General features: G+C 35.8%; 1 pseudogene; it reads right to left on the minus strand.

Moving 5' to 3' along the window:
* Positions 1–24,501: 24,501 nt before the first annotated feature.
* On the minus strand, positions 24,502–24,601 carry LOC132315369 (small nucleolar RNA R71; annotated as a pseudogene).
* Between the last annotated feature and the right edge of the window lie 754 nt (positions 24,602–25,355).

A 25,355-nucleotide genomic window follows, 5' to 3' on the forward strand; every position in this document is an offset into this window, starting at 1 on the left:
CATTTTTGTTAATTAGTTCAGGATTTGGAATAGGGTTTAGTTGGGGCACAAGTATGTCAGCCAACTATTATTATAATAACATGGAGTAATAGCGCTATATGCGCTAGGATTTGGGGATATATGGTCATAGGATTGGGTAGAGATACAACTTCTAGCCAACCTATTGGACCTGGATATGTATCAATATGGTATGCTACTTAGGAAGGGATAGTTAAACTACCAATACGAGTCCAATAATTTACAATGATTCGTTGGATATGCAGTAACGACCCGAGTTATATTCAACCTGGTGCATTAGCGGTGATCCGGACGTAAATGCAACAATGAATCAGAATGTGGATGCAAAAGGTAAAACAATGGTTTCTAGGGATACTACATGTCGATAAGACACCAAGGTGACCCTCAATGAGGTCACGGAACCCATAGGGAACAAGTGCGGAAACGCCATTTCAAAAACGGACAAGAACTAACCTAGGGATAAAATGGTCATTTCATAAAGAAATGGATGCTACCAAGCATACCTTTGGAAGTAAAATGAAAAATTAATGAATTTAGACTCAAGAATCACCTAATTCGGAGTCCGGATGGCAAAGATATCAAGTCCCGAAGTTGAAGGAATGGAAACCCTATCCCGGTTCAAATTAATTTATGACACTACTTCACTAAAACATGAATAACTTGAGTTATGAATGGAATCTGAAGCTCTAATTGGTACCATTAGAAATCTCATTTCGACGTGGTCAGTTTAGACTCAAGAACGGACCAATTCGGAGTTAAAACGAGTGAGATATGGCTCGTTGAAGAAGAATGTCTAGTGCAGGAACAATATCCGCGGGCGCCCACCAGCCAGCCGCGGGGGCCCGCCAAACATGGCAGTAAGCCATGGGCGCCTGCCAAATGGCTGCGGGGGCCCGCCAAATGGGACAGTGGCATGGCCTGGGACCTCAAAAATTGCAGGAACAGTGCTTTTAGCAGCAAATGAACTTGGAGTGTGGTTTTCGAGGTCAAAACGACATTTTTTGGAAAAACACCAAAAGGAAACTCCCCCTAAAATCACATTTTCTATGTGACAAAGTTGAGAACAAAATGTATTTGTCAAGGTAAAATCCCCAAAATGCCCTTGCATCAGATTTGCAATTAAAATGTCAAAAAGTGTCCAAAGGAAGTTCATTTCATGAAATGGTGTGAATTTTGCCCAAGTAAGCATGCATGCAGATGTATTATGATGAAATAGACGTGCTACAATGGCCTACGGCCTCATGGGACATCATATGCAAAATATGACCCTTCAATGGATGAAATCCCTTAAGTTCCACATACAAACTATAAAGATAAAGTAGCACACATGGCATATATGTGTCCTTGGCCATTAGCCTTATTACATACATATTCTAAGAGTGTCAAAAGGTGCACTTAAGTGCACATTATATAACTTAGACAATAAGTACAAGTTTTATCAAAGTAAGCAAAGTAGGACAAGATATGCTAACATATGCATATTCTATGTCATCAAAATACTTCAAGAACTCTAGTAAGTCTAAGAATGTTGTGCATCTCACACTAAGGCTTCTTTACCTGCAAAACACCCATTAACTTAGGGGTGAGTAAACAAGTTTACTCGTAGGGAATGCATGGGTTTATCTTTGTACCAAGTTACAATCCAATACCATTTAATTTATGCTATCAAGTGACAATAGAACTTTCAACATAACACAATGAGATGTAATTTCACAAAGTTAACAACTTAGAATTTAAATGCGAAATCAAACCAAAGTGGATACTTGGATATTGCTCGGATTAAAACCGTACTCTTGAGATCACTTTAGGGCTATTAACCCATGGGTACCTTCCCCTAGTGCGCACTATAGTTGTAGAAGGACACTCCCCCGTACTAGAACCAAGTCCTAACCTAGTCATCTTCTTGATAATATCCCAAGTTTCCAAAATCAACAAGTAAAGCAACAAGTCATAACATGTGATAAAACACAATGAGTTCCATGGATTATATGACTAAATCATTAGTTTAACATGGTAGAAATTAAGTAAACCAACTTGGCAATTTCTCTAGATTTCAAGAATTGTTCAAATGATTCCAATTTAATATATAACATGGAGAAATTCATAGCCATGCTTTATATCAAGTCACAAATGAATTACATGCATGGTATGATTAATTTGAATTTAAATCAACATAAATCAATTAATCCTCTAGATTTAAAAGCTCATTTAAATCATGCAAATTAATATACAACAAGGATCAAGTCATAGTCATGCCATTTATCAAGTCTAAAGTGAATTTCATACAAGTTACCATTAGTCATTTATTTCGTATTTCAATACAAGACATGCATATAACTTGGATATCACTATAAAAACAATTAAATTACTTGGAAGATAAATGATAACACCCCCTACCTCACAAGAGGATTGTTCCTCTTGAATCCAAGGCAACCGAGCTTAAAAATGAAAAACCAAACAAGGGTCTTGTAGAGGGGAGTGGGAGGAACCTAAAGTATTCCAAGTTTAAAGTTTTAAGGTGAGTGAAAGGGCACCAAAAATGAAGTCAAAGCTACTAGTCAAGCTTTTCTCCAATGGTGGCTTCCTTAGGGTTCTTGAGAGGAAAGTGATGAATGAATTAAAATGTGTAAACCCTAAGCTAATTTGGTGGGCTTCTCCACTCACTAGGTGTTCTTGCACTACCTCTCACACACACACTAATGCAAGACTAAAGGTGAGTCCTACACTTGTCATGAATCCAAGTAAGCTTCCAAGATTAAATATTAACCTTACACTTGTCAACCATCCATGCCAACAAGTGCACCAATCCTAGGACAACAAGTGGGTGAATCTCCACCCTCCATGTGTCATGAGATTAAGCCTCCAAGTGGTTTCACCACAAAATCAACAAGTGGCACCATAGAAATGTGACACTTGTCACATTTTACAAAAATTGCAAAAAGGTCCTTTTCGAAAATATCTTCCAAATTAATTTGCAAAATGGTCCCTAAGACGAAAAATAATTACTTTACTTAATCACCCCAAAACCTCTCAAGTTATGGATAATTACAAAAAGTTTTGTTTTCATTGCTTTTACAAAGAAGGTAAGCATTTAATATGCATTTCTACAAAAGTAAAAATGTAGATGTCATGGAATTTAAATATCATGGACGTATGCAAAACCGGAATCAAATCCGAGCACAAAAAATGAGGTTATGCAAGTAAAAGTGAAAAACGAGAAGAGGACGAAATAAGGAAAAGACGAAAAAAGATAATTTCTGAAAAAAGAAAGGACGTAAAATGACCGGGTCATTACATATGCTCTACGCTAGGTAGGGATTTGTTTTTACAACGCTATAAGAATGGTGGTTGTGAATGTCTTGGGGGATTCGTGAGGTTGTGGTAGGTAAAGATTACTATAATGCCACTATAGTTCGGACGGAGGATTTCGGGCTGGTAGGTACTTATTGGAATGACGCCAACTGAGGATAGTGGACTGATTTAAGCTGTATCAGTCTATTCATAATTCAAACATTATTTTACGAGGGTGTCATTTGGAGGGGTTGCTGGTGTTGCACCTGGAGGAGGAACCAAAGGTTCTACACTGTATAAAATGTGGAAATTTTTATTTAGGGTTATCTTTCGCAACAATTAGCTGTTGCTCCGACGCTGATGACTACATGGAGGATGGAAAAGATTCGTATTTGTTTAAAACGAGACAAGGAGTCCAATTGACACTTACCTATATTAGAGAAGTAGGATATGTCAAGGATAGGAAAGGAGAGACCGAATGTCTATATAAGAAAGCATTGCACGGTGTGTGTAGGAAGTCATAGTGAATTGACTTTCACTGAATGGAATTGCTGGTTGATTTTAGTATTAGTATGCTTATCACTAACTGGTGATGCATAGCTACAATGGTAGGGTTAGCTTTTGAAGATGCTCTGATGTACGCAATGGGTGTAAACAAAAGCTGGTGGTACCAGACCAGTTAGTACTTCCTGTAGACAAATGGGAAAAATGATGCAAGGATTGAGATTCACAACTCTTAGTTCTTTATTCATCCTGGTTAAGGTACTGACGGGTGATTTGTAGTTTTGTTAGTGCTGTCAGAATGAATGCGCTTTCACAATCGAAACTCCTTCTCAATGCACTCGGATGGTTATTAGGAACATCACGACATCAACTGTCAATTCTAGGGATCAGGTTTGGGCAGCAACATGTATATAATTGTCTTTACGAGTAACACTTGTTTAAAAGGTGGACGATGGATAACCGGAGCTCATTAGAGATTTTTGCCACTGCCTAGATCAAAATGGGAGTGGGAAACAGTTGATTTGGGGATGTCTTCTATATCGGAAGCAAGGGGCGTTACTGAGGAAAGTCAGTTTTTATATATCATATTGACTTTCATGGAGGGTGTTTCTCCATTAGGCGGTAGCCTATCGATTCGTGATTTACAACGTTAGGATGAGATGCATAGGAGTTTTACTCATTTATGCTATGTAATTTGGAGGCATGTGGAGTTGTACCCTATTTAAACAATGTGGGTAAGGATAGGAAGTTGCTCAATCCAACTTACGTGTTATGTTTCCTTATAACGGACTCTTCAGTTTCTTGGAGGATTTGGAAGTCAATGGAGCTCCTACATGGTGGTAGCATCCACAATGGAATGGAAATGAATTTTAACAAAACTAATTCAGAGTCCTGTGAATTCCGAGGACGGAATTCCTTTTGTTAGGGGGAAAGAATGTAATACCCCTAGTTTTCAAAAGGATAAGATTAGAATTTAAATTTTGTTCTATGTGCAATTTTAATTTCATTTTGTGGCTATGTGCTTATGTGTCAAATTGTTTAATTTGAGTAGTGGTTTATTGTAATTATTTGTTTTAATTAAATGAATTGTTTTCTTTAATTATGGTTAGGTGAATTAAGTAATTGTTTAATTTTATTTTTATTTCCGTTAATTGAATTAATTTTCATTAATTGAATTCAATTAGTTTTTAATTGTTTAAGTGCTTTGTTAGTTTAGTTAAATAAGTTAATTAGTTTTAAATTATTAGTGTTTTAATTGTAACATTAAACTAGGATTCTAGTCTTATATCTCACGCCGACTAGAATTAGGTTTTATCGTGGAATAGGATTTGGTTTAGGGTTTCTTGGTGTATATATATATATACTGTTATACTCTCAAAAGGGTTTAGAACACTATACACGTATAGTAGATAGAGAGAAAAGACAAAGAGTTTAAGGGAGGCATTGAGAGAAGGGGATGAAGGTTTTGGCACAAGGGATTTGGGCTGGACCAAGGATGATGGTTGAGGGCTGTTCCAGGGTTAGAACCGGAGCAGGAGAGTCCTTGACGATAGTCGAGATCACCGGAAAATCTTAAAAAGACGGTGACATGGTTTTGATCCAAAACTGTAGAGGCAAATTATATTCTATCTCTATCTCTTTGTCCTATGTTCTGTGCATCCTTAGATGGTCTCTAAGATCTTAATCGGATTTTAACTGAATATTACATGCTTATTGAGTGCTACACTGATTGTCTGTATGCTTTTACATTCATGGGTATTGTTTTTGCAAGTTGAAAATTATAGTCCATTACTGAAACGTAGTTTAATCGGCATTTTATGGTTTTTTTTAATACAAATTAGAGTGATTTAATAACTGGGATATCACTAGATGTATATTAGAGTCTTAGGGTCAGTATACTCAAGGAACAGAGGAGGTGGAAGTAGCCGGAGACGAAGCAAAAGGCTGTGAAAGTCGTAGGTTGCAGAAGGCTCTCAAAGGAGGAGAGCCGGCTCTCCTTAGGAGAGAGCGGCTCTAGAGCAAGGAGAGCTGGCTCCCTTTGTGGGAGAGCCAGCTCTCCTTAGCTGGAGACTACTCAATGGTTAACAAGAGCCTGCTCTTGCTTTTTTTGGAGCATGCTCACTTGTGTGTGTGCGTTCTGAAATTCTTTGTGTACTGTTTGGAGAAGTTTCATTTTTCAGAAGGGTTTGGAAGTTTATAAGGGTTTCTAAATATGGTTTTCATGAAGCTTTAAATCCTTATATGGCATAAATTACATCTGCAGACGTAATGGATGCAATGGTAGGAAAGTAAACAATGAAGCAGGCTCTGTGGTTTTATGTGTTACAGCGTGTGTTACAGAAGCTTAAAAAAACTTAGAGAAGGCTCTTGAAAACTTAGAGAAGGCTCAACCCACTTAGAGAAGGCTCTTAAAAACTTAGAGAAGGCTCTCCCTTAGTTGGAGACGTCTCTAGGTAGCTTAGAGCCTTCTCCAGTTTTTCTTAGAGAAGGCTCTCTTCAATAGTACACTTGTTTTGAAATTTTTCTACGTACTGTTGGTACTTTGGAGCATGGGATTACTTCTGTTGATTATGGGGTTTCACAGAAGGATTAGAAGATTGGTTTTGGATGTTGTTAAATCTTTATATTGAGTAAGGTTCACCTTTAAGTGAATAGAATTAACAGTGTGCTATTTTAACAACTTTGCATACGGTTAACGGCTGGAGGGAGATTTATTGTCTAGTTTTAATTTGACAATTTAAGGTGCTATATAATGATTCCAAATTAAGTTTTAAATACATGGTGAAGTCTTTTAATTAACAAATTGGACTTGGGGCGTAGTGTATGGCTCCGTGTTAAAGGATAAAACAGAATACGAGTATAGAACTTAGTACGCTGTTACCGGACGGAAAGAAATAAATTGCTTAAATTAATTTAGCAATTGTTTGGACTATTACATGATTATAAAACTTATTTAAGTGCATGATAGAGTTGTTGATTTATTAAAACTGATCTATGCATGCTCTAGATGCTGGTTATTGAACTATTAAACCATTTCTTGCAATTACATGGTTTAGATCTTGGATTTAAATTGCTGAAACTTTAATCACTTTTCTGCAATGATATGGATATTAGGTTTTAGACTGTAAATTACTTGCTTATTATTTATATGTTGTAATTTACATGGATATGGAGGATTCTATGCACCGGTGTCGGACGGTGACATACTAGGTATGGTTTAGCTCAAAACGCTAATTCCTACCTTATGGATTTTAATTGGTGAATAGCTTTACCTGTTTTATCAATTATATGAATTTTGTAGATTATATGTACCGGTATGGGACGGTGGCATACTAGGGACAGACTGGTTCAAAATAGTCAGTCCTACCTATTTTGGAATAAGGGTACGAATTATAAAAACATAATTCTCCTTATATATAAGTTTGTGTGGTTGAATAAGCTGAATGACTTATTGGATCTCTTATATAAGTCTGTGCGGTTGAATAAGTTGAACAATTTATTGGATTTCCTATGGATGGATATGAATGGATTTTAAATATATTTTTATAGTACCGCGATATGAGCTTGAATCTCAGGATCATTGGTTAGGGTGCATATATGCAGTAGGATGCGTAGCTAGCTATGTTGGTTGAGGTATACCCTGTTAGGCTTAGGTAGTCATGCCCACTCAGGTGCGTATTGCATGTTGCCTTCGATTCAAGTTGAGACCCTCAGCATAGTTTAGTGAGAGTCCTGTAGTGTGGATATATATTTATCTATTACGGACTATATAGATATGGTTGAGACATCTAAAATGTATCTGCGTATCGGATCTCTGTTTGGATTGTAGTTAGGATAGAACTTGTTTGTGGGCCTGATCTACTATTATTTTTCAGGTAACGGACGGTTCCAGGTCTTAGATCTTGTTCGTGCTGAGCAGAGACAGCTTCTCATTCTTCCGACGACGTAGGAACTCCTTCATGATTTAGCAATGGAGTTCTTCAGTTGATGATTTCAGTGTTGGAGTTTTTAGGGGTCCGCCAGATGGATTCCTGAGTTGTATTAGAAATGGAGAATTTGGATGTTTCAGAATAATTCTTTATTAATTTAATTTTATTCTAAGGTTTCAGTATTTAGATTATCATTCTAATTTCTTTTCAACAAATTTTTATTTATTCTTGTTTCCTTAATTGTATTCTGTGTTCGTTTATTGCTAATGGTTTTGATATCCTCGGGTAGTCGGGCGTGGGCCTGGCCAACCCGCATCCGGAAATCCGGGGGTATCATAGGAGTAAATTTTTCGAAAGGTTGATATCTTGCTTGCATTTATGGTCCACATTATCATGATTTTGTGACTACTTTGAGATTCACTCTAGTATTCTACACTAGCACAGGCGCACACTAGCATTCATTTGTGGGGTACATGGTTTGTTGATTATCGAATTAATTATATCCCAATTGAGCTAGTAGTGTATTAAAAGCTTTCATTTTGACAAAGGTGGATAACAAACCCTTTTTTATTGAGTAGTCGGGATTCTAGCCTCATCAAGCACTGAATTTCCCGCACCGAAAGGTGGGGGGCCCAAACTCTAGGTTAATAATTAAATTTGCTAAAAAAAAAAAAAAAAAAAAAGAAGAAGTTGCAAAAGCAATTAAAAAGTGAGAACTTCTCCCAAAAGGTGAGAAGTGGGAAATGATTAGATAGAGGTTGTTTTGATTTGTAACCTAGTTGATTTGAGCTTGTAAGTCCTTAGGGGTGTTTGAATACCTAATGCCCTAAAGCCGTCTGGTTTGGGAGTCATTGACCTAACGCTCGACCTCATGGATCGCTAGAAAGCTTAATAGACCAACACATTGCACCATGCTTCCATCTTTGATCCTTAGCGACAAAAGAAAAAAAAAATTCGAGTGAAAAGAATAAACGCACCTAGTCGAATAAAGCTTTAATAAAAGGTCCACTCTTTGTTTTGATGATCGGTACTAGGTTTGTGTGCTAGTTTGAGGTTAAGGATGTGATCATTTCTTTAGTTGGCTTAGATAGTAACATACTTGATGCCGGTCCAGTCAAAAAGGATTCTTGTGTTGTTTTGATTTGCATAATCATTTTCTTAATGTGTGAAGGACCATACTTGTTTGCTTGATGTTGAAATTTTGGAAGATTTCTTGGAAAGGGTTGAAAAATTGAATACTTAAGGTAGTTTTCCCCCAATGCGAGTTTACAAAATTGGTGCCTCTTTTGTGAGAATGAGCTTAATGTTTGTGAGTATCATTTCTGGAAACCCTCACGAGACTTCACTCGTCCACTAGGGGTAACCTAGGGGTTTAAAAGGCTTGTTGCATATGATAAATGCAATCGTGTTCCCTACGAAAGTGGTGTTATCCATTTATTGCTTTGTAGTTCATACTTATATAGATGTTCATTTCATTCCTTTACTTTATAGTTCACTGCTAGGGACTAGCAATATTTAATTTTGGCGGTGTGATGAGCGCTGGAAAGTGCGCATTTAAACCCTTTAAGCTCGAGTATTCTAGGACCTTTATCTATCTTAATTTCCCGTTTTAGACTAATTTCATGTTATTACCCTTTTCAGGCCCTTATCCCCAAAATAAGTTAATTCAGCCAAATAAGAGCATTAAAGAAGCAAGCTTAAGCTGAATGGAAGAAAGGGAGCAAAGTGGAAGCAAAGTGTGGAAAAATAGCATCTTCGATCGATCTGGAAGTGATCGATCTAGCCATTTTAAGATAGATCCAAGTCTTTGTCCTTATCTAAAAGAATCCACCACCTTCGATCGATCTAACTTTTCTCAAATCAATCAAAATTATTTGATCTTATCCCCAACTACCACTTTTGTCTTTTTCCTAAAATATCCCAAAATATATCAGAGATTTATCGTATTCCAAAAAGGCGCTGCTAAAGATGATTGATCTCTCCAGCATTCGATGGATCTCACCGATGTTCAATCGATCTCATTAAAGTTCGATCGATCGAACCTCCTCAAGTCCGAATTAAAATAGAGTCCAGCTCATTAAAAGATGGCTCATGGTGCAATCATTGGAGGAGCCTTAGTGCACGAGTCCAGACCATTTGGTGTCATACTTGAGCCTCCTATATAAGGATTTTGAGCCATTTTTACATATATCTTGATATATCATTTATCATCTATCTTGGAGAGGAGGCTAGAGCTTAGAAAGACATACACTATTTTTGGGAGTTCTTCCATTCTTCTAGGGTTTCCATCAAGAAAAAGAGCATTTTTACTATAGAGATTGCCCTTAAGGGTTGGATGACTACATCAATGAGTGGCTAAACATCTTCTTGGGGCTAACGTTAGCCCTAAGAATGCCTTCTAGACCTTAATGCTTTGTATTTTGAGGGGATTTGTGTTGTATTGTTGTCTCGACACTTGATTTATATATAAATCTTGTTCTTACAATGATTTGTGTTGATTAATACTTCCAATTGATCATTTCATTCTATCCATATGTCTATGTATGTTAGAGTAGATGTTCATGTGTTTATCTCTTAGTTTTGTGATATTGATGCATGTCTATGTGTATTGATACTATGAATCTAGCGATTGTGAAGGCATAGTGCTTAAATAGAATACTCTTGTGGTTTGTTTGATGATTCATACTCATTTCTTAAGTAGTGTAGTTGCTTTACTTTCTTAGATGTGAGGACAATCCATACTTGTTGTTTGATGTTCCATACTTATGAATGCAAGTAGTATAATTCTCTAACTTGTGAGTGTGTTGATTGAGAGCTTAACGGAAGGAATAATGGCTTAATTTGATATATTGTGCTACTCACTAGGTTGTCTAGACAATGTATACTTAATTAGTCAATCTATGCGTGTTGATTCAATCAATCACATCTCTTTATATTATAACACATGTTTCCCCTTATTTATTACACATCGAATGTCTAGAATGGTGATGTTTAGTGGTAACCTCTAGATCCCAAGACCTCTCTCTCTTGTTCTCTACCCTTTTATTTACTTTAGTTGCTTAGTATTGCATTCATTTACATTATAGTTTAATTAACCGAACAAACAATCTTTTGATCATTCGACCTACTAATCTAACTTTGTTTCCATATTAACATAGCCCCCAATCCCTTGGGATGATCCCTACTCACCCTAGCTATATTAATAGTTAGAGGTAGCAGTGGTTCTTCATAAATTTAAACTTGGCCACACTTTCATTGTAACTTTGGTTGGTTGACACGACTAGGACCGCACCAAATGTAATTCGCTCATAGTTTCCAGAAATTATGGACTAACCTAAGGGCGAATTCCAAGGACGGAATTCCTTTTGTTAGGGGAGAAAAATGTAATATCCCTAATTTTAAAAGGATAGTCTCGGTATTTTATTAATTATTTTAATTTTATTTTTTAATTATTTATTTGATTTCTTAACTATTTATTTAATTGATTAATTGGCTATTTGATTATGTGGTTATTTGAATTAATTATTTATGTTAAATGGTGTGTTAATTAAATAATTATTTGTATGATTATTACTTAATTAGATGATGTGTAGTTAATTGGTAATTAATTGTTAGAAATTAAATGATTTAAATGTTTGTTTTATTTTATTTTATTTTATTTTAATGGTTATGGAGAGTAGTCATGAACCAAACCCATGGGTCGCATGAACTATTTGGATAGGAGATTAAAATGGTACAAATAGTTACCTATGGGTATGTATATATATATATATATATGTATATATATATGGGTATATATGTATATATCAGGAGAATATAATAATTATTATCATTAAAGTTAATAGTTAGTAATATTAATTATTATAGTCTGTATTACTCTAAATAAATATAGTTATAAAATATATTATATATTTATATATATGATATCACGTATTGACATAGTTGTATATATTTATATTTTTTCTTTTTTCTTTTCTTTTAGTTTTTACCTTATTAGCAAAAGTAGAGTGAATATAGGATTAGGGTTAAAGTGAAGGCCTATATATATTCTTTAAGTTTGTAGAAGAGGGGCTTAAATATTATTTATGTGATATATATTATTAGAGAGAGAAAGAGGCAGAGAGATAACAAAGAGTTGAGAGAAAACGTGAAAGAGAGGAAGAAGAAGATTCGGCCAAGAGAAGAGGCCGAACCCAAGGAGAAGAAATGAGGGGCTGTGCATGAGCACGGAGTAGCAAAGAGGTTTGACGATAGCGTAAGTCGCTGAAAAATCAGAGAAAAAGGAGATTTAAGGTTTTCATTTCGAAACCTTGAAGGCAAGTTCTTCTCCTACTCTCTCCATTTGATTTGTGTTTCTATACATGCCTAGGAGATTTCAGGATACTTAAATAATATAATTAAACAATTATGCGTGTTTGAATTGAATTAGAACAGAGAATTTCATAATTTTGTTCACCTGTTCTTGTTTTATTTATTTTTGGATTTATGATGCATGATTTGTTGTTTAAGTTTGATCTTTACATGGTAGGACATTTAAAATAAATTATTATGAGAGTATGGGACTTAGATCGAAGGTTAAAATTCTATCAATGGAGGTTGGACAAAAAAAATAGAGGAGTTCCAGGAAGTAGTCGACTATATTGAAGGGCATAGTAGACTACGCATAGTCGACTATATTAAAGGGCTTATTGAAGTAGTAGTCGACTATGTATAGTAGACTATCTTGAAGGCACAAAAGACTACGTATAGTCGACTATGCTGATGGTACAGTCAACTATGTTGAGGGTGGTTTTAGCTGTGATTTGGGTTTCTTGGTTATTATGACCATAATGTGTATTATTACATTTTAATTGCTTTAAATAATTTAAATGGATATGGAAAAATCCCAGAATGCATAATCTACCGTAATACGCTATGGATTTGAACAATATGAAATTTTAAAATAAATTTGCATACTGTTATTAAATATGGGTGTTTTAAATTGCTTACTTTTATTCTAGCAATTTTCTATGTATGGTTATAAATTTTAATCATGTATCAGCAGTATAATATGCTCAGTTAATTATCTGATTTTTATTATGCATATTATTCGGATTTAATTGATGTATTATTTTAATTATTTCATCAATTATTGGATTGTGTGTATGTGATGCACCAATATGGGATGGTGGCATCTTAGGGACAGATTAACTGATAAAAGTTAAGTTCTACCTATGTGGATTTATAAGGGAACGGATTAACTAGAAAGTTAAGTCCTCCTTATTTTCATGTGTGGCCATTAAATTAATTGGATGTCACAATAGATTTTATTTTATGCTTTAGACATGATGGATTTTTTTATATACATATGGATATGAGCCATGATATGAGCTTGAGTCTCAGGATCTATGGTTAGGGAGCGTATACTGCCTTGGGAAGTCTCACTGGTTATAGGAGTGTTGAGAACCCTGGTAGGTTGAGGTACTCATGCCCACTACATGTGCGTTTTGCATGTTGCCTTCTATTCAGGTTGAGTTCGTCTGGTAACCCTTTAGTGTGTACTTATATACATATATTTACGGACTATTAGTTATTGTTGAATTAACTAGGATGTATATGTGTATCGAATCTCTACTTGGACTATGGTATAGTAGAACTTATTTGTGAGCCTGACCGACCATTATTTTTCAAGTGTTTGTCAGCTTCAGGGATAGAGACTGTTCGTGCTGAGCAGAGATAGTTATTCATTTTTCCGACTACGTAGGATTCTTTGTCATGTTTTAGTTTTGGATTTTTTCATTTAAGATGTTTTGTTTTGGGATATTATTAGGGGTCCACTAGATGGATTCCCGAGTTGTAATGATATCGAAGGTTTTGGATAACTATTGTAGATGATTAATTATTATGGATTCAATGATTTATGATTTAGTTTCATTCTGCTATTGTATTTGTTCTTAGTATTTCTTTTGTATTCAAATACTTGTTTATTACTTAATTGTTTGATATCCCTCGGGTTTGGACTTGGGCCTGATCAACTCATGTCTCGGAGTCAATGGGTATCACATTACATTTATCACATCAAAACTTAATTAAAGCCAATGAATAGTAAAATAGAATTTAATTAAATAAAAATAATTTATTTCTCTAGATTTCAAATCAACTTCAAATCATTCCAATTTAATATATATAATAGATCAAATCATGATAATCACTAATATCAAGTTAAAAACTTAATTACATCAATGGAGTAATTCAATAGAATTTAATTACATAAAAATACATAAATCTCTAGATTTCAAATCTTGTCCAAAAATTCCCAAATTAATATATTTATGGAACATGTCAAGGCTTAAATCAATACCAAGTCTTTAATTAATTCCACACAATAGACAACCACGTGAATTAAATTTTAACTAATGAATAATTAAATTAAATCCTAGATTTCATGCTTAAACATGGTATAAACATCAAAAACAATAAATCATATAGCACATAAACCTATAATCATCCCCTACCTCTATTAGAATTGTAATGACTTAGCCATTTTTCTTCATTTCCTTTTTCTCAGATTTATATGGATAAATTTTTTTCGTTGAATTTTTCTTTTCTGAGTACGGTTACTCGTCACTTAGTGTCATCTCGAGCACTCGAAAATGATTTTCGAGACTCTTTCGTTTCGATTGACAACTTCCTTAAAGGACCGCGTTATTTCCATATTTTTCATTTTTCGACACTATGCACTTTTCGTCTATTTCCCCGTTTGTCACTTTGTTGGCATAACCTCACTTTTTGTGTTTGGAGTTGAATTTTGACTTCATGTACCTTCATCCTAAGTGGTTTCCACGAAATACGTATCTTTACTTTTGTAGGAAAGTACTCTGGTTGCTCTTGGTATCCATACGGGCATGTATGCAAAATTCTTCAAAAACGTTTTTGTTTATTAGGGTATTTTTCGTAAATAACTTTTGGAGATATTTTATTTCAGAGGTTTTTAAGAAAATATCTTTTGGAAGATATTTTAATTCTGGGCAGTTTTGCAGTTATCCCTTTTTATAGGTGCCATTATGCAACTAACAAAAGTTATTACAAAATATCTCGTTTTGAGCCTGGATCCTCGTACGGGATTCATTTTCACATTTCGTTGAGTCGTGTACTCTTAGAATTGTCTTGCGGTCGAATCCTACAGTTTTCGTGTTTTCGACCCCGGTTAGCGCCAAACTTGTTTGGGGCATATCTCTCTGCTCGGAACTCACTTTTTGATACTGAATCTTCCGTTGTTCATAATTTCTCATTTTGTTCTTTTTCGTTCACGGTGTTTTAAAGTTTGAGCGCGTCTGCGCAAATTCTACTTTTCCAGGCGGGACCCGTTCAGGACACTTTTTGAGATTCTCTATAAATAGGGGCTTGAGAAAAATAAATCAGATTTTTCCTCTTCTTTTTCCCACATTCCAGACTAGCAATGGCAGCCCAAGGGGCTGCCACCTTCTTTTCTTCTTTTCCACCTTCTTCCCTCGTGTAAAATGTCGTAGTGCTTTAGCGTTTATTGTAGGCCTTGGCGAGGCACACCTTTTCCCCTTATTAGAAGCCGATTCCGACCATTTTTGAGTTCCAGTTTTGAGTTTGGGTTTGGATTTTCATGGTGCCTCAAAGGTTAAAGTTGTTTCCCTCGTAGTCCCCGACATAACCTAGGAGTATCGTCGGATTCGGAGCATTTTAGTTTCGGTGGGAATTTGTGATTTCATCACAAAATGAGATAGGGGATGTTTTAGGTTTATATTTATGTTGTATTGTTTGCTTTCTAAGCATATACAACTTGCAAGCATGCCTTTGTATTAATTCTAGAATTTAATTTAATTATTTTCTATAGATAAGATTTAATTCTCATAGTTATATATAGCTTGGAATTAAATTGTGGCATGTTATTAAATTAGGCCTTAATATGTTTGATAACATATATTAAATTAGGAAGATTTGAATAAGTATTGTAACATTTTTTTAATCTTTTACTTGTATAAAAATTAATATCACATGGTTGTAGCTAGTATAGAATCAACTTGTAATGTGATATTAAATTAGTCCTTGGTATGTTCTTTAACATATGTGAATTTGAGGACATTTGGAGTTGTTTTAAATTCTAGAGAAAATTAGATTAATTAATTTTATTTTAGGCGTTCTATTCACTTGAATGGATTTTAAACTTGATATTGTTGATGAGCTTGGTATGTTCTATCATATGTATTAAATAGAGAATATTTGAATAAGTTTTGAAAAATTTATTTGTTTATTTTCTTGGCATTAAGTTTAATTTACCTAGTTGTAAATAGTGTATAATTAGCTTGTAATATGATTTTAAAGTGGGCCTTAATATGTTCATTAACATACCTTGAATTGAGAATATTTGAATGAGCCTTGAATGCTTTGTTTAATTATTTTCCTTGCATAGAATTTAATTCACCTAGTGATGCCTAGTGTAGAATTAACTTGTATCATGAAATTAAAATGGGCCTTGATATGACCTTTGACATATATAATTTGTAGAATATTTGGAGTTGCTTTGTAATCTTGCGAATTTAATTACTTAAGATAACTAAATTCCCTTTTTATGCTTCCATTGAAGTAATTAGGCATTAATGTTGTATTCTTGCTTAATTTGTAGTTTGGAACTTGTTTTATGATTACATGATAGTATTCTATGAGTCGAAGTTACGATTTAACTTGTAAGTATTCACATTTTATTTATATGACATTTAATATGTCATTGTAGCTTGAATGTCTAGGGTATGGCTTGTGTATATTCCATGACTTGGTTGTGCGTGGTAATTGATTTTGGTGCATTGTGTATATGTGATATACTTGTTGCACAACTTGATGATTTTTGGAAAGCTTGTATGGACATTGAAAATTGTTACGGCTAGGGTATGGCTCTAGCATGGGGGATGAGAGTTCCCTTTATTTCATATAGTACGCACCGGGTGGTACCCTAAGGGCTAGTAACCCAAAATCACTAATATAACTATTTTATTTCGGGTTTAGTTGCGCACTAGGTAGTACCTTGTGGGCTAGTAACCCAAAGCCACTTGTTTGCTTCTTGAGACCTTATATCCTTTGTCTTTCCGCCAATTATTGATTTCGCATTCAATTTCTAGTTGTAATCGTGGATTACTTTTAACTTGTGCTTGAATGCATGATACTTCATTTCTTGCTTAGTATACTTAGATTTGTATACTTGCATGCCTTATATATAAAAAATGCTTAGTATACTTGGATTTGTATACTTATATGCCATGTATGTCAACATTGCTTACTATACTTAGAAATGTATACTTGAATATATATGTTGCATTTCCATTTCAATATTGCTTAGCATACTTGGTGTGTACACTTGTATATTGATGATTTACTTTCGAGTTAACCTAGTATACTTGTGTGTTGTATACTTGTCTTAAATACATTTCAATATTGAGTGTATACTTGTGTACGTCTACTTGTAAATTGATATTCTTGTTGCGTTGTACCACATGCTCCTATGTTGTTTAAATTGCATGAATGATGTGGTTTATGCTAGAAATGCTCTAAGGTAGCTTAGGATGCTCACTGAGTCTCACCTTTGACATAGACGCTAGGTAACATGACCATTTGAGTTCAACTATAGCAACTTAATTAGTTTGTAAAATGCTAGGTCTATGCATGCTCATCTCCTATGAGTAACTTTATGTTACTCACCCCGAAGTTACCGGGGACATTTTTCAGGTACGAAGACTTGGTTCGTGATGCTCATCATTCTTTGGATGGCTTGTAACTTCTAAGTTTCCATTTTATGCAAATGTTAGCATGAAATGTCATTTTGTAGCCTTATATGTCAAAACTTGTATCTTTGATTCCATATATGTAATGTGTACGTAAGTACACCTTTTACGGTGTATTTGACTGGTATGAGATGAGGCCGGAGACCAATGACATTGATATTGCATCTTATGTAATTCTTTATTTCATGAAAGGTTATAAAAACCTTGAAAATTCACAAGTCATTGCTTCATTACTTTTGCATCAGATGTGAGAATTCTGATTTTATTCTTCCATAGGGTCTCATTAATCATGTATGAAGTATGACTAAGGGCCAAACGGTAATTTGACTCTATTTTATATTTTTGGATTTCAAATTTTCTATTTTAAGTCCATTTTTCTCATTTTTGGCTGTCGGGGGGGGGGGGGGGGTCGAATTTTGAATCGGGACTTCCCGGGAGCCACGGACCATTCCCACGTGCTTAGAATCATTTATTACACTTGCGTGCACATTATTTTCAACCTAGAAATGCATTTAGGGTCAAATGCATACTTGGTGCAAAGTTGCATTTTTTTAGTTTTTAAGTCTTAACTGATCTAAGGGCATTTTGGCCATTTCACAGTGTGATTTTTTTGTTTTCTCTCATGTAAGCAGGTAGAAAATTTGATTTTATGAGGGGTTTATTCTTTGTGTTTTTCCAGAAAAATTCGTTTGATAGCTCATTTCTGCTCTCAGATGTGGACAGATACTGTAGTAGTTTTTTACCCTCTTGACCCTCTTCTGATCTAGGGGCATTTTGGGTACTTCACAATGAGTTGTTTTCATTTTCTTACACCTAGTCGAGTAGAAAACTCGATTTTAGGTGGGGTTTCTTCTTTGTATTTTTCTAGAAAAATTCATTTCAGACCTCGTTTCGGCTCTCAGTTCTGGCTAAATCTTTTTTTTCCCTTGGCATGTCATGGTGCTTGTCAGGGTACTCGTGGGATGCTCGTGGGGTGCTCGTGGTGCCCTGTCTCGACGTCGTTACATCAATTTTTTTTTCGCTCATTCTCCTTCGTTCAGACTCCAAATCGAGTGAAAGTTTTTTTTTTAACTTAACTAATTTTTCGCTATCTTTCCAACGGTGTGCTCGGTTGCACCCGGATATTCCTGGATAATTATAAGTTTACCCTTTTTAGCTTTAAGTGCTCGTTTTTCTTCGTCATACCGTTTCTCCTTCGTCCGGACTCCAAATCATATGATTCCTGAGTCTATCTTGATTAGTTTGTCGTTGTCTTTCTAGCAGTGTGCTCGGTGGCACCCGAATCTATATTTTCATAAATGAATATTTTGCCCTTGGGGCTATTTTTGTCCTGTTTTTCTTGCTTTTCACTTTCGCTACTTTCTTTTGAGTTCCGTGACTTCCCATAAAGTCACAGATGTGTCTCAAGAATGATATACATTCTAGGGACGTCATTTCCATGCCAAATGACTATTTTGCCCCTGGGGCTTAATTGTTATTTTTTCGATCTTTTGCTTCCGCGTCAGTTCTTATTGTGTTCCACGACCTCATAGAAGGTCATCAAAGTGTCTTAGAGGTGTTTTGTGCCTTGGGAGACCATTGTCTTGTTTGTTGCTTCCTCATCTGGATCCGCTATCGGGTCAATCTTCAGTTCATCACATGACGCACTGGCTTGAAAAACCAAGGTCGTCACAGGTGGTATCAGAGCTTTGAGGTTCAAATACCTTGGACGATGGGTTTTGAGTGCATATCATGCTTGTGTTACCATGCTCTATGTGTTTAATTACTTTTTGATAACATGTCTGTTTGCTTATATGGCAACTTGTTTAGAAGCCTACCTTAATTGCTTTAGCATATAATTTATGCTTGTCTATCTTAGCTTATAATATATGCTTACTTATTATAGCATGTTGTATGTGCTTATTTGCCTTAGCATACTGCATATGCTTGTAGGCTTTAGTATATTGTCCATGCTTGTCTGTGTTATCATATTATTTGCGTTTGTCTGCCTAGCATGTTGTATATGCTTGTTTGTTTTAGCGTGTCATATGTGTTTGTTCATCTTAGCATGATTATATGCAGCATATCGTCATGCTTCATGTCTTTTTCCTACATACACTGATATGCCTTATATGATTTTTACTAGTTGTGTGAGTAGGTAGCCTGTTGCTATACTGTATGCTAATTGTTTACATTTATGTCTTGTTTTGACATTACATGTTGTTACAGCTTGGTTGGTAAAGATTAATGCCAGGGCATTGTCTCTTAGGGTCTGTCGTATCCCTTGGATGCATTATTGTCTTACTGAGTTTCTTCCTTAGGTAGGAGAAATTCATTCTGTAAGGAACCCATGACGGGAACCTTCTTATTCTTCTTGTCGATTTGGTTGTTTCGAGACCTTGGTCTGACGGTTGATGCGAGTAAGGCTCATGTGAGCGTAGAATCGCAATCCTTGTCTGGAGGAGTGAGACGTGGGCCAGGGAGGCACTGTTTCATTTCCTTTTCTCTTCGTGGCTTCACGACGTGGTCGGGGAGTATCCAGGGTGTTGGTTTTGTCTCTTGGGGTTTTGTGGTGACCTGGATATGATGATGTCATTAGGGTCTTATTTCTATCGTCATGGGGTGATGAGTCGGGATTGACTCGAGTCCTTCCTTGGGGGATTTGGGAAGTTGCCTTATGAGCCTCAGCTATGAGGTTCTCATGTCTTGCCTTCTTAGGGTGATGGTTTTGGGATATGTATAGGTGTGTGGACCTAGGATCCTTCTGGTGTTGCCTAGATAACTCTTACGAACTACTATTAGGGTGTGCGTAGTTTCGTGTAATTAATTGCATTAGTGCAATTAATTACTCTCCCTTATCATTTAAGACTTGGGGTGGTGTTTTAGGGTTCCGTTAGAATCCTGTCCAGTTCTCATCGTACTCGTTGACATCTTAAGTTGAGTTATCTATTGATGTCTCATAATGGCTAGTGTTGGAACTATCCATTGCGTTGTTGTTTTGTCCTGTGTGGTGTTGGGATTCTATCTTGGGTTTGAGCTAGTCTTAGGAAAGACTTATAGACTCTTTGTTTCAGGAGCCTCAGTGTTCACTCTGGGAGATGATTCATTTCCTCACGGTGAGAGATTGGAACCATCCGGGTTTTTGGGATTCACTTTCAGTGAGTTCGTCCTTTTGAGACGCTTTTCATCCATTCTTGCTTACCTTAGCATGCCATAGAATCATGTTTAGGATACGTGACTATCTGGTAGTTATGTGATGATATAGATGATGTATTTTCCATTTACTATATCTGTTTAGCATGCTAGCGCCGTAGGCGATGTGTAACGTGTCTCTTATGCTTGACCCCTATGTGATCGATAGCATATTTGATTGCCCTGGTACACTATGTGTTTAGTTGTATGGTGCAATCTGGTTTTTATGATTTGATTTTATGAGTCCTGACATGGTCAACTTGTATATGTATGTCTTATGACTGATTATTTTATTTAGTTCATGTTTTTATCGTTCCTGTACTGTGTCTAGGGTTGTATGACCTTGGTTGTCAGGTTGCATGTGTGAGCTTGATCTGGTGTCTTGATTCTTAGGCGTGGCCTTGTAGTAGGTCAGCTTTAGGATGACGTAGAGGATTTTGGGTTGATTTCCTTGTTGGGAGTCATTGTAACTAGGGTGATGGTGATGTTTTTTGATTTAGTAAAGTCTGATCCATTGGCTTGATGGCACAGACTTGTCAGGCTTTAGATTCGTGACTGGTGTTGTTGACAATAGTGTTTTGAGGCTTGGAGTTACAAGTTTTCTAGTATTGAGGATTTGGGGCCTTAAGCGCAGCGGTACCTATGGTATTATTGTCAGAGTTTTGGGATAGGCCAGAATGGTACGGCCGGAGATGTTGGACCATATCTCAACTCTCACAAAATGCCTAGTTTCCGTGGTGCTTTTGGTAATGATCATTTTGACATTGATGTCATTTGTATCTGTAGGTTTCACGGGTAAGCTTATTTGGGGCAGGAGATGAATTAGGACTTTATACTGTCATGCTACTGTACAAGTTGTGTATGGTGAGCGAGTGCTAAATGCCGTCTGATGAGCGCTGAAAAGTGCGCATTTAAACCCCTTAAGCTTAGGTGTTCTAGGACCTTTATCTATCTTATTTTCCCACTTTAGATTGATTTCGTGTTATTTCCAATTTCAGGTACTTATCCCTAAAATAAGCTAACTCAGCCAAATAAGAGCAGAAATGAAGCAATTCTGGGATGAATCAAAGAAAGGAGCAAAGTGGAGCAAAAGGAAGTAAAAGGTAGAATTTCAGCAACTTCGATCGATCTTAATAAAAGTTTGATCGATCCAACTTTCATTGATCTCAGCACTTCAAGATGGATCTAAGCCATGTTCGTCCCTATTCAAAGATCTCAAAGTTTGATCGATCGAACTTCATTCTCTGATCGATCGAACTATCTTGTCCTTATCCAAATGATTGATCTTATCCAGCTGTACCACCCTACCAACCGCTTTTGTCCTTTTTCCCAAAAATATCTTCAAAATATCTCAGATTTGTTTTTATCCAAAAGGCGCCGCCATAGAGGATGGATGCAGCTTCAGTTCGATAGATCTCAGCCATGTTCGATTGATCCAAGGTCAAGGTTCGATCGATCGAACTTCCTCTAGTGCAAAAAAGTTAAATTGCCAAGTCATAAAAAGTTATCCTCTATCCAATCATTGGGAGAATATTGGAGTACATGCCAGATCATTTTTGGGTGTCACCTAACCTACCAAAAAGGGGGATTTGAGCAACTTTTGAGGTGGATTCACATACAACCATAGAGAGAGATTTTTAGAGAATTCTTAGTGAGGAAGCATAGGAGACAAGGAGGCTAGAGACACCATTGGAAGCTCTTCATTAACCAAGGAGCAGATTTCTTCCATGGAGCTTACCCTTGAGGGTTGGAAGACATCATCCATGAGTGGTTAGACATCCTCTTGGGGCTAGAGTTAGCCCTAAGCATGCTTTCTACATCTTGATTTATGTATTTTTGAGGTGATTTGTATTGTGATACATGTTTTGACACTTTTATATATATAGATTTTTTTTATTCAATGATTTTTATGGTTTAATGCTTCCAATTGATCATTTCATTCTATTCATATGTCTATGTATGCTAGAATAGATGTTCATGCGTTTGTCTCTATTTCTTGTGTTGTTGATGCATGTCTATGTGTATTAATGCTATAGATCTAGAGATTATCAAGATAGTGCTTAATGGAATGTTCTTGTGGTTTATTTGATGGTTTATACTTATTTCTTGATGGATTGTATCTCTCCCTTAGTTTAATTAGTTTAATTTAATGTCATTAGCTTAATTGTAGTGTAGTTGTAGTGTAGTTGTTAAATGGGAGGACAATCCATGCTTGTTGTTTGATGTTCCATGCTTTTGAATGTAAGTAGCATATGTCTCTAACCTTGTGATGTGTTTGGATTGTGAAATTAATGAAAGGTTAATGGCTTAGTTTGATATATTGTGCTTTTCACCATGTTGCTTAGACAATATATGCTTAATTGGTCATCCTTGCTAATTGAAACAACCAAACACACACACACACAAATATTGCAACACATATCTTCCCCTCATTAATCATTCATTAAAGGTGTAGAAAAGTATGCTTAGTGGTGATCTCTAAACCTCAAGATCGGTCTTTCTCTTTTATTCTCTTTATTGCATTATTGTTTACTTTAGTTTAATTTGCATCTAGTGTAATTCAACCAACCAACCACTATTTTGATCACTCGACCTACTAACCCTAATCTTGATTCCTCAACCTAGTATGACCCACCAATCCCTTGGGACGATCCCTACCCTAACTATATTTTTAGTGAAAGGTAGTAGTGGCAATTTCTACATGTAAAACTTGGCCATATTCATCATAGCTCTACACTAATATCTTTTGGTGTGCACAAACTTTGGGTCGGTGTGCAACAACCCACCAAGTTTTTGGCGCCATTGCCGGGGATTGATTTAAGGTAACGTCGTATTTGTGGAATCAATTAGGAATTAGTACTCTTTTGATCGTGTCTTTACTTTGTTTTCATTTTCATTTTGATTACTTATTGTGTTTGTTCTTGTTTGACAAGAAGTATTGAGCTGGAAGCAAGCAAAGGAGCATTCAAGCAAAGGAGCTAAGCAAAAGAAAGAAAAAGCTAAAATCATAAAAAAAAATTGCTAAGCTAACAGCTGAAAATTGGAGTTGAAGTGCTAAAGGACCTTTGTGAGCTTTTCCTTACTCAACCCTTAGTTAAATCGTCGGCCTACGTGGAGGCTTGTATTTCAATTCTTAGATAAATCGTGAGCTCGCATAGAGGCATTTTATTATTCTTTGTATATTTTTGAAAGTATGGGAGTATGGGATCATTGTTTGTGGAGGAAGTTTGATTATTGACTTATTGTGTAGGAGAAATACTTGCTTGTTTTGTTGTGATTCGTGTGTTGCTAGAAGTCTTGGGTAGTCCTTGTCATATCATTCGTCCTAGGCATTCACATGGAAAATCTAGAGGGTAATCTTGGCTACTTAGACCCACGTTTCATGTAAAACCCCCCTCTTAATCAACATGGCCCCGAAGTTCAAGCTCCAATTCTTACAATGGTCCTTCGTAATCATTACAATCTTCATGCATATCATGCACGTACTTGTATTGTGTTGCCTAATTTTGAGGCAAATCAATATGAAATCAAGCCCGAGACTATTCAAATGTGTCCACTCTTTTATGGCTTAGATGATGAGGAACCCTACAAACATCTTAATGAATTCTTTGAAATATGTTCCACCGTAAGATATATAGATGTCCCAGAAGAAGTTCTTAGGCTACTTCTCTTCCCTTTCACACTCAAAAATAAAGCAAAGCATTGGTTCAATACTTTGGGGGCAAATTCAATAACATTTTAGGCACAAATTCAAAATGAATTTTTGAAAAAATTTTACCCCATAAGTTTGACTAATGTAATGCATACTTCAATTAGAGGATTTTCTCAAAGGGAAGGGGAGTGGTTATATGAGGCTTGGGAAAGATTGAATGACTTGCTAAGCAAATGTCCACATCATGGCATTCTGAAATGGCAAGTGGTTTAATATTTTTATGAGAGCCTATCCGACATTCATAAGTACATAGTCGATACATCATGTGGAAGATCATATTTAGGAAAACATGAGGATGACATATGGCACCTCTTTGAGAAAATGAGCAAAAACTCTTTGCAAAAATATTATACTTCTCAGTTTGACCATAGTTCAGAGGAAAAAAAGAGAGATTTGCAAGTATGTCAAATAAAGAATCCATTAGAGATTGTAACCGAGGTTAAGACTCTCTCTCAAAAACTTGATTAATTCTTGTTGAGTTAAAAATCGATTATAAAATCACCTTCTTTTCATTATACTTCTCATCTTAGTGAGCTATGCATGATATGTTCAAGTGTTTTACATACCACTTTCAATTATCCCCATGGACATGCATTCAATGAGCACTTTGAACAAGTCAATGCTACGTTTGCTCACCCTTACTCAAGTGTATATGTTCCAATGTGGAATGAAAATTTGAATTTCTATCAAGCTAAAAAGTTTCAAGGCAAATATATTCCACCTCATAGAAGGGAAGGAGGTTCCCAAGGATTTGTTTCTTCTTCATCTCATCAAAGAACCAATCACTTTTCACATCCTCAAATGTATGATTCGCAAATTTGCTCTCATTATCCTCATGCACTTTCTAGCAATTCTACATTTGAAGATAAGGTTTGGGTGGCCTTGGGTAGCTTAGAAAGGAATACCAACTTGTTGCATTCCCACTCTCAATCCATATCAAAGCTT

The sequence above is a fragment of the Cornus florida genome, unplaced genomic scaffold, assembly GCF_030987335.1.
Source record: "Cornus florida cultivar Cherokee Brave unplaced genomic scaffold, ASM3098733v1 CherokeeBrave_3.0.0_Hap2_Chr06, whole genome shotgun sequence".
Lineage (NCBI taxonomy): Eukaryota > Viridiplantae > Streptophyta > Magnoliopsida > Cornales > Cornaceae > Cornus > Cornus florida.